The sequence below is a fragment of the Amphiura filiformis genome, chromosome 20 (genome assembly GCF_039555335.1).
Source record: "Amphiura filiformis chromosome 20, Afil_fr2py, whole genome shotgun sequence".
Classification (NCBI taxonomy): domain Eukaryota; kingdom Metazoa; phylum Echinodermata; class Ophiuroidea; order Amphilepidida; family Amphiuridae; genus Amphiura; species Amphiura filiformis.
Window position 1 is genome coordinate 47,754,511 of NC_092647.1, and position 11,475 is coordinate 47,765,985.

An 11,475-nucleotide genomic window follows, 5' to 3' on the forward strand; every position below is an offset into this window, starting at 1 on the left:
TTGTGTAATAAATTAAGCTATCTGCTTCTAACTCGGGATTATATAATATAAATGTATCATATCCACCAGATATGAAATTAGTAAGTTAATTAAGGGAGGTGGAATGGGCGTGGTCCAAGACCCCTCAAAAAAAATTTCCAAAAAATTTTTTTTGCCATATTTTGTTTAAGAAAATCATAAGCTATCAGGTCAGCCAGATAAAGTTAAAATTTCCTTTTCAAAATGCGAATTTGAGGGGAATTTCATCTCTTTCAATTTAAAACGATTTATGGCAGGGTTGACTTGCTATACATGCCGTAACCAGTTTGGTTTACGACTGGTGGGAGACTAATCAACGAATCAGCTGATCAGCTGGATTGGTATATATATGTACACACATGCGAAGAAGAATTCCAGTCATCTTATTCTTTCTAGTGAATAATTCATCCACTAATATTACTTTTACTGATATCCTGGCATGCCTGGAGAAAGAAAGAGGCGTCGTTAGCAGCTATCACCTATATTAAGTAAGTACTTCAGTCTAAAAATATGTGTGACGTGTGTTTAGTAACTAATTAGCCCGGGTAACAACATGGGTAAGCTTAAAGTAAACATGATAAAGATATTTAGCATTCTCTCGGTCGGGGCTGTTCCCGGGCATGCCGGGGACTGTTCTATCTATTGCACTATACCTACTTCTGACGTAGGGGCTGTGCAATAATTATGAGCCGGGGGGGTTGCGGGTGGGGGTGGGTGCGATGTAAATTGCCACCCCAACTGGAAAAAAGTCCACTTGTACAAAATAAGCACCCCCTAATGCCCTATAAAAATTCCTGGCGGTAAAATGGGAGGGGGGTGCCAAGAAATTTTATCGAGCGAAAGGGGTGGGGCAAGCAATTTTTGGCAAGCCGAGCCGAGGGGGAGCAAGTGATTTTTGGCACACATGGGTGCCTTGCTCCAAGTTGCTCGAGAAGAGATAGCCAAGAATTTGTTCACCGATAGCTTCACATTCTAGGTATGCCAGGCAAACACATTTGCTAGTCAGCCAAATTCACCGACAATGTCAATGCATTTTACATAGAAATTTAAAACTTGTGCCCGAAGAAAGAAACCTACATAAATATGTTTTCTATACTTCACTTGACCCAAATATATGATTTTTTATGGTGATAAGTCACTCAAGCACATGGAATTTTTGATTTTGATAGCAGTTCCATTAAAAAAGCTGCTATCATAATGAGACTAAGATCTAGAAACACCCCGAAATGCCGTTTGGGGAATTTTGCTAGCTGAATCTTTTGACATTGTTTGATGAAAGTCAATCTTTGACAAGATGTAACTTTGCTGAAAGTGCTATGAAAAAAAAGGTTTTCAGTTTTGGCTTTGTTTACTCAAGGGCTTTAATTTGATATATAAAATGATGCAGTTTGATGGCAAATTTGAATTCACCTAGCATACCTACATTCTAGAGACCATTGCATTCAAAATCTAGTCGGATTTGCTGAAGCATGACACGTACCGTGTAAAGCAATGGAAGTTCAGAAGTAAAATAGTAAATTACACAGCTGATCACGACAGACAATCGCATCAAAAATGTTGCTAAAATTAAACTTTAGCAAAATTTTAGACTGTTCAAAATAGGCAAATCTTGCTCAAAAGATACCGTACTGTAGTTGACTCATCAAAATAACTTTCATCCAAATTTCAACATTTAAACAGAATAAATATAACAAAAGATTGCACGCTGTCCCACGAAAAACATTTTAGCAATGCACTCTAGCATCGAATGCGTAACTATCGTGTGCAAAAAAAAAAAAATTTGAAATTGAAGCTAGAGTTATCAAGTAAGGCGCCTTTTAAATAAAACACTCTAAAATGGCTTTATAAAGGAAAACAGTTATGGAAACACTTTGCCAATTTCCTGCTCGCTGCGTTCACAACAAGTATCATGTACATTAGGCTTCCTCAAATATGTTGAAGTGCCACATGAAATAAAAGAAAACAGCAAAGTGCCACTCAATGGCTGCTTTAGCACCTGGGGTGGGGAGCCAGAGGGTGTCCCCCTGTGAAGCTATCGATTTAAAAAATTTGAGGTGCAAATGACGCCATTTGGTGCAATATTTTGTACTATTTTAGCCGTTGGTAGAGGACATAAAAAGGGCAGAATGGCAGTCAGGAAGGGCATATTTTACCTGTATCAAATTTCGTGTCAATAAAATACATCATATAAAAAATTCGATATATACATCATGCATTATCTATAGTATATTCCTTTGCTAAATCGTAAATAAAAAATTGAAATGTAGAATATTGGAGATATTCCTGCTGGATGAAGTTTGATCAAGGCATTTGATTTGATTTTTATTTTATCCATTCTGAGGGATAAATCACAAATAGTACCACAAATAGTCTTGGAAGCTACAATCAAGGAATTTAATAGTTGGTACACCTTGACAATATGTTGGAACTCTTCATTGCCGCTCTGAGAGTTAAGTGAAATTAGTATAACTATGTTTGATGAGAAGTACATACCTTCTCCTTTCCTCTTCCCTCCCCATTCCCCTCAATCAATGTTGGGGAGACTGGAGAGCCCAATGGAAAAAGTGCTTTCATCAACATTGAACTGGGGGAGAGGGTGGCGATTTACATTTAGTATGCCCGAGTGTACCAACATTAATTTCTTTGATTGTAGGGCTTAGGCAGCCAGCAAATGTTACACACCCAAATTTGTACACGTCCCAGTTTTTGCCCACATGGCCTATACTTTGTACACAAATGTTTAAATTTACACACCCAGTTTTTTCAATTTACACACCCAAACCTTCAAATCTTGCCTAAGACCCTGCAAAGTGATCCATGGATGTTCTTTAATAAAATTATTTTTTATGTGCAAATGCCCCCTGCCCCTAGTAGTGCCACCACTGTTTAGAACTGAGGTATACTTTTATTTAGACATTTGATGAATTTAGTTGTACAGCTGTCTTTCAAAAGTTTCTTTAAGGGTGGTTATTAGGAGAAGGGAACTAATTATGGTGAATACAGTACCTGTAGGCTACTTATGTGCCGTTGACAGCTAAATAAATTTGAGCCAATTTTTTAACTTTCATTCAATCTCCATGAACTTTGCCAGTAAGTGTTATAATTATACTGAACTGTTTTACTACTTCCAGATGGTGGAGCTTACTCCAGGCATGGCAGTGTTTGTGTTTCCAAGTACACTGGATATGGAGAAGACATTTGCAAAACTATGTAGAAGATTGATGGATGATTTTTACAGTGGGGCAGAACAGGATTAGATGTGATCAAACAAGACCATGAATGACACACACCAGCCATTGTTGGTAAGAACAGCTATTCCCGTATATATGTTTCTTTTCATGTTGCCTGGTGTAGCTAGGGGGTTGTGCGCCAAGGGCAAGGATACAAAATGGATGTGGCCCAAAGCTGTGAAAGTACCAACTTGTCAAAATTATCACTTGGTCATTTTGTGAAATGCAGTTACACAAATATCTAGAAACAAAATCAGTGGCTCCAGAATAGGGTACATCTCGTGCCCCCATCACCTCATGTCACACAAATTTCTTGTCCCCATTGCAAATTTAAAATTATTCCAAAGTCGTTTTGGGGGTCAGTAGAAATAACATATGCATAAGGCAGCTATTTTATTCATGCATTGTGTACATTACAAATGACTGCTGTACTAGTAACTTAGTCCTTACTACTATCAATGAATAAAAGATGATCAAAATAACAGTCTTACTCAAAAAATAACAAGGCCAAGTTTATGTAAACAAAATTGGCTGCCATTTGCTGTCTTTACTGTGTAATTGTGAATACATAACGTTACTGTTTTTGTGCCAACTTTGACCTGTTAGGCTGATACTACTACAGAAGAGTGATCGCACATTTGCACATTTATAGACCTTGCTCAATTTGATGAGACAGCAGTCACAGCACCCAATATGTTAAAAGAATGGAGGCTGAGGTTCTTCAAATCTTCAGATGGGAGTTCTCAGCAGAGGTGGTTTATATCGTGAAGTTGTGGATAGGTAGTGGTGAGCAAACTCAGAAGTTTAAAATTCTAGAGCATTGTAGATGCTAGGCCAGATGAAAGGCAAAGTATGAAGCAGAATGACGTAAATAATCATGACACATATATGCCTTATTGGAACTGGATTTGGGAAACCCTCATCAGTGTCTACAGAAATGACTCCATCTGCAGCCCTTGCTGATCTAGCTGTGCAATGTGCATGATCCTTGGATCACACTTCATATTCAGAGATAAACAATATGGTCCTGATTTCCTTTCCCCAGAATGTTGAGACTCTGAAGCATACATGTACCAAAGCATCACTCAATGACATTAATGCCCTCAATATCAATGAGCGTTGAGCATGGAGTAAAACCCAGCTTTGATTTCCTGCGAGTGCCAATCAAGATATCCAATCTCAAGATTTGAAGAACCTCAGCCCTCTGGCTAGCCCTCTAAGTTTCCTCCCTCATGACCAGCACTTGAATCCTATCACAACTTTTGGGCTTGGCAAGTCCATGATCAGGGATGTAGCTACAGTGGGCGGTGGTGGGCGGTAGAGCCCACCAAGCGGTTTTGGAGCCTATCACTCGGCTCCAATTTTAGCATTGGAGCCCACCACTCAGAGGCCAAAATTGCAGCATTTTATTGAATTAGTTAAGAATTTGGTCTATTTTGGCAAACAATTTCCACCTGGGAACCAAGCGAGAACAATGCCAGTGCATTGATTGGTCACCCCAGGTTAAATAATAAATAAATAAATAAATAAATAATAAATAAATAAATAAATAAATATGCAAGATTTTCATCAAATGCCACCCAGCACTGAAAATATCCTAGCTACAACCCTGTCCATGATATGACCATCACAGACTGTGGCTGCTTATAATCATGTGTTTTAAGTTGAACAATCAAACTCGGGTTGTGCCTGCGAGCTCGCATGGCGAGACCAGGCTGTTTGCCGGTTCGTAGACTGAGCCCAAGTTCAACTTTTCAGCATACACGGTCATTAATAGCTGTAATCTGTGGCCCTCACTGACTTCATGAGCCCAAAAATAGTTCAAGCAGGGAGGAAATCTTAGAAGGCCTTGAACAAGGCTACCCTCGAGCTCATCAGGCCTGTGTGTGTTGTCTCATCAAATTGAGCAAGGTCTAGATGCAAGTGTGTGATCTCAAGTCTTTAGTATTATCTGCCTAACAGGTCAAAGTTTATAGCACAAATAGGAAAGTTATGAATATTTTAGCAATTTCACAATTACACATTAAAGACAGCACAAGGCAGCCATTTGTGTTTACATAAACTTGGTCTTTGTAGATAGCTCCCTTATGTTTAATTTTGAGACAAGTATGCTTTTTTAACATCTTTATTCATTAATAGTCCTAACTGCATGAACTAAAATGCATAAGGCAGCAATAATTTCTAACATTAACATTAGGGTATGGTCATTGACCAACAATTTCAGCATCACGGAGGCCCCTATTATGATTTTGGAATAATTTTAAATTTGGTATGCAGTAATATATTGACCAATGGCATGTTTTGAGACTAGGGACAAGAAATTTGCTTGACAAGAGGGGCATGAGATGCACCTTACTCCAGAACCAGGGAAAGGTTGGGACTGGGGTGGCACCAGCATACAAAATATGGCCGGTCAGTCGACCATTGGCATGTAACTTTTTGGCCTTGCCGGAAATTTTCTGACTGGCATCTAGTTGGCTGGCCGGTAACTTTTTTAAAAGGTCAAGCCTGGCTGGCCTGTAACTTTTTGAGGCATCTTTCGAACACTGGTGGCACCCCCAATATACGCCACAGTATCGTTGTGATGAAAATGAGATTTTAATATGAAAATTTTAATGTACACAAAATCATATAGATCTACATCATGGTTTGTATTTACACAGTGCACTCAAACTAGCAATTTTGAGTTAAGATGTTATGTCCCTGAGCCCTTGATTTCTTGTTTATTAGGAGAAGGGAACTAATTATGGTGACAATTAATTGAAGATAATATATACAATGATTTGGTACATTGTAATAGTGTTTTAGGAATGAGAACATTTCAACAGAGATATGTCAATAATAATCGTATTTTTTCTATCCACAGCATACACACTTGCTTCACAACTTGATGTGGATACTGTTACAGAAGCCAGCGAGCATCTTAAAAATAAGGAATACATTTACCATGTTTACAGGGGTTGCTATCCCACAATAAGAAGATCCAGTAGACATTAATGTGGGCATCATTGTGAATCTTGGAACTCAGTACCCTCCTCAAGCCACGTCAAGCTTCACTATTTTCTTCTTCTTCTTGGATACCGCTTTACGATGATTAAGTTTAGACTTATCAAAAGGAACTTCTGGGTGAAGCTTGAACTAATAAAAGCATTCGTATGATTAAGGTTAAACTTGGCTTTCGCTTTCAGGCATTATTATCGTGAACCGATGCATGGTGACAGATTGAACGCATAAATGGTGAGACAATGAAAATCCTTTTGGATGCATGGTGAAGCTTGGCCCAACAGAACACTTTATATAGTGAAAGTTGACTTCAAATTTGTGAGCAAAAAGTAAGCTGATCGAGGTGAAGCTTGACCTCCAATATCAGTTAAGGTGAACAAGGATGAATGCTTCAGGTTGGCTCAAAAGTGCTGAATGACCTTTGCATAAAAGACAATTTTTGTGCATTTAGGGGCTGTCATTTTCTTCAGAATGGGGTCATGAATATACTAGGGGTCATACAAATTGTATACCAAAAATAGTGAGGGTCGTAATTTTTTTACACAAAAAAAGGAGGTTATAATTACTACAGTTTCCTTCAAAGAAGAATGGCACTTGTTTACATTTTGAGAGTGGGCACAGTGTAAACACGGTAGTAGGGTTCTGATCAGTGGCGTAACTAGGTTTGGTAGCGCCTGGGGCAAGAAAAAAATTTGCGCCCTACACCCCCCAGAATATCTTAGACGTGGGAAATTTTTGAAACATTTTGGACAAATAAGGCCTACCACTAATTAATTTTGGTTACTAGAAGTTGAATATCGGTCTTAAAATGTTCTTTCAATAGATTTTGTGCTGAAAATTTTGACTTTCATCGCTTGGAGGGGCGCGGAATCGATGCTGAATTGGTCAATTTGGTGCCCCCTTAAGGGTAGCGCCCGGGGCACGTTGCCCCCCTCTGCCCCCGGTAGTTACGGCACTGGTTCTGATTGGCTGATTCAATCGTCTGACAAACATAACTACAGACGTGATAATTTGATTACGCGCCTTAGACATTGGTCTGCACAAACAAAGCTCCTTGTATATGTCGCTCATTAACAGAATAACAAGGCATTCGCGTCAATCTGAGCAAGGGCTGCCATTCTTCTCTGAAAACGAGTGAAAGGGCGTGTGACATTTACACTTTCCATCACAAATTTTACAATCTTTAGTTACAATGACAAAATAATGTTTCTGTACTGTGCACACCTTTCCATCAAACACACATTTCTTAACTTTTTGGAAATTTGTCTCTGGTATCTCTGATACAAAGGGCGGTCATCAAAATATTCCGCCAAAGATAGGGGGTCACAAAATTTTCAGCCCACGATGGAAGGGGTTCATAAAAATCGACTCTGCTCACTGACATATTCATGACCCTCACCTTTGTTTCATAACCACTAAGGCCAAATAAAAAATAAACATGTTTCACGCCCCTCCGCTTCCTTTTTTTGAGGTTTCTTCAATTATATTTTTATTTTTTGAAATTCAGTTACAACTTTTCAAAAAATATGTCTAGGAAGTAGAGATGCTTTCTATAGTCTAAAGGTTTTGTGATAGTTAGAGGGGGCCTATCTCTCAGAACAACAAATAAAAAGAGGCCTCCTCCTTTTTCCAGGCATTATTGTATACGCTAAAACAGCTCTAATTATGGGTATTTACACTGATTTTGCGATAAAAAATACAAAATAAAAGGCCCTCTTCCTCCTTTTTTTCAAAAACCGGACGTGAAATATGTTTATTTTTTTTACTTGGCCTAAGGTGTAGGACATTTTTTTGTTTTAGCTTATAGCCCCCACTCCAGACGTATTTTTAATTGGACTTGCTCAAGTGGCATTTTCTATTTTATTACACAATTTGTTGCCATTTTTTATGAACTTGTAAGTTCTTAAAATAGCCTAAAATGAGGCTATAGCATCCATAATTAACAGCCTTCTCTAATATTAATCTCCATAGACTTTACATGTAAAATGAAAAGGTCCATAAAAAAGGAACGGTAACAAATTGTGTGCTAAAATTTGCACAAAATGCTAATTGAGCAAGCACAAATGCAATGCACTAGTTTTCGTGAGGGGGCTATACGAAATATTTTTATGTATTGTATATATATGGTCTTTTTAAAAATAAAATGTCCATCTGAAACATAGGTGCCCTCCCTGCCCGAAGAAAATAACAGCCCCTTAGCAGCCACATATCCTGGCTATATGCACCTGGTCAACTTTACAAGCAAAAGTTGATGGTAAACTTTTTTGTTATACTCTGTATATCCCTTTTCTGTATCTTTTGTGTAGTTATGTCAATGCTATTGTTGATAGTAAAGTAATTGTGTATTTTTGTATCACACAGAGCATACTGCATATATAGTGTAGCACACTGAGCAAAGTGCATGCTGCTCTCTGCATGTATCATATTAAAAAGGGCATTTTGTTTGTATTGCATGGTTTGCATTAACCAATTTTTTAGGAGCTTCCAAAACATGCATTCATAATGATAGTCAGAAATGAGTGAACTATTTTGCATCTGACGATCATGTCAATCCTCACCACGGCCTGTGATATGTTTAACTTTAAAAGCACACAATCAGAGACAATGGCCAATGATGTCTGAACTTTAGGAAGGAAAAGGGCAACTTTTCTAGGAATTGTTTTCTAGCATTAGTTTCCTATTACTAAGACCTAACTTTTTAGAGAGTTTGTATGTTTAAAGGTAAAAAACTAACCATAGGGCATGCTGTTTCCCGATGGGTTAGAAATTTCAATCATCAATAAAAAATGTATACAAACGAATTTGTTCTGAGTTTGATTGACAGGTGAACTAGGCCTACATTGTAGTATCTTTAAAGGAAGTCTCTGGCAATCACAACATTATGCCTTATATGTAAAAAATAACTATCAAGCACGAATCACATGGTTTTATTTAAAACAAACTCATCGTGACTATAAAGCGATTAAAAACACCCGTCTCTCAGCGGAGACATTCAAAATTCCTGGCGCTGAAATTGTCGAGTGTAATGACAATTGAGTACTGGTACAAATAACCATTATGTCATTGCACTTAGACAGATTCAGCGCAGGAATTTTGAATATCGCGTGTTGAGAGCCGACTGTTTTATTCGCTTTTATAGTCAATATGAGTTTGTTTTAAATAAACCATGCGATTCATGCTTCATAATTATTTTTCTAACATAAAAGGCACAATGCTATGATTGCGGAGACTCTGATTTTATGCATCATTTTGTGCATATTGGCATATGTGAAATTTATTAAGTTATTTTTTTTTGTTAATAAGGCCGATATCAAAAAATTAAAAAAACTGTTTCTAGAATGTCGCCTCAAGATAAAAAAGTATTTTTGTGTTATGATGTAGCAACAAAGGAATATTCTGTCCCAAGAGGTATAGGCAGTAGTATTAACTTCAAGATCATTCATCCATGGTAGAAATATCATGCGATGAAATTTGACCAGCCTCCTTTAATGTTACTTACACCTAAACCTTGATGTACATTATAAATTGAAGGCTTTAAGGTGGTACTACACCCCTTGATAAATTTTGTGACTAATTTTGCATTTTTCTTAAAAAATTACTACACTCTGGTAACAAAAGTTATGTATAATACTTCACTGACATTTCAGTGATTGAAGACAAGTGGTTCATTATATAAAGAAATGAGGTACATTCTAGCGGTACCTCTTTTCTTATCATCAATAACATACCGCTTGTCTTGAGTCACTTAAATTACAGTGTAGTAACTGGATTCCTTGCCCTATAATATACATAACTTTTAATTGTTACCAATGTGTTATTACTTATAGAGAAAAATGCAAAAATAATCGCAAATTTATCAAGGGGTGTAGTACCACCTAGGTTTTGCCCGTAATGGCCATTTTTCAGTTGTTTGTTTCTTTGTGAAAAGGCAAAACTCTAATCATTCATAATTTTTAAGTGCAAGTATTGTATTCAACCAAATAGCTCTTTGGGTGCTTACACACAAGACAAGCGGTTTGATACTTGTGATAGAAAATGAGGTACATGTACCGCTAGGATGTACCTCATTTCCTATCATATTTACTGAACCGCTTGTCTTGATTCACTGAAATTTCAGTATAGTAATTGGATTCCTTGCCCCAATAATATACATAACTTTTGTTACCAGTATATGTTATTAATTTTAGAAAAAAATAAAAAAATAGTCACAAATTTACCACAGAGGTGTAGTACCCCTTAAATGGGTTATGATCAAGTTTGAAAGTTCAATGACCTTTTCCCACTGAATGCAAGGTGTTGTTGAAATGGCTCCATAGCCTAGATTAATAGTGCTATTTCTCAGCCAAATATGGCAACTTGTAGTGCATATGAACTGAAATCATTGGATTTTGAAATGTTTGCAAGCTCCGAGACATAGCATTTTTTTGGAAAATGGCATCAAGGGTGTATTAAATTCATATTGTTTCGATATCTGCGCCCGGCCCCCCAACTCAACACAAAAGTTGACAACCATGAGAGTTACCAAATTGCGTGGAAAAGGGGTTATTTTTTTACCAGTAGCAAGGACCTTGAAATTGGCAAAATTTTGTGAAATTTGACAGTGAAATTAGCATAATAGGGGTATTTAATTTGCACTGTCCGCGATATTTTGATAAAAAGTAATTGAGAAAATCCAGAAATTTTATGTCAATATTTAGTGTCATTGATAAGGGGTGTTTGAAATTCTAATCATTGAAAGCGGATGTTTGAAATTCTAGTCATTTAAAACCGCAAAAAAGGGGTTGTTTTTGGCCATATTTCGTCCTCGATTTTGCATGAAAAAGGGGGTAAATTTGATGAAAAATCATTGCAAAAGGGGGGCTTTTGAAAGATTTGGTAACTCTCATGGTTGTCAACTTTTGTGTTGAGTTGGGGGCCAGGTATCTACGCTAGTCCTGTGGTGAGTCTGTTGACATGATAAAACAATATAAAAACTTGATCTCGAATTCAAGCGATTAACTGAAACACTCCCGGGAAGCAATTCAACAAATGGGGACGCTTTATAGTTATATATTTAGTAAGTTGTTATTCGCACTCTGTCATGTTATAACAGTATGATATACTAGTAATACAATACAAGTGGCAAATGATGTCAGTAATTTATATTCAACAAACACATTTATTACAAATGGAGATAACTTTATTTAGCAAATAAAAGATATTAATGATTAAGTACAAACTTGTG

The 11,475-nt window shown here is 37.2% G+C and overlaps 1 long non-coding RNA gene across 2 annotated transcripts; it reads left to right on the forward strand.

The window, feature by feature from the left end:
• The first annotated feature begins 294 nt into the window (after nucleotides 1–294).
• Nucleotides 295–6,164, forward strand: LOC140141870 (uncharacterized). Of its 2 annotated transcripts, none has more exons than XR_011857472.1 (3): nucleotides 295–506; nucleotides 3,150–3,320; nucleotides 3,855–4,203. It is a non-coding gene; the product is annotated as an uncharacterized lncRNA (long non-coding RNA). The 2 variants fall into 2 exon arrangements; XR_011857471.1 differs by lacking the exon at nucleotides 3,855–4,203 and adding an exon at nucleotides 6,115–6,164 and having other exon boundaries at nucleotides 302–506.
• Nucleotides 6,165–11,475: the final 5,311 nt, after the last annotated feature.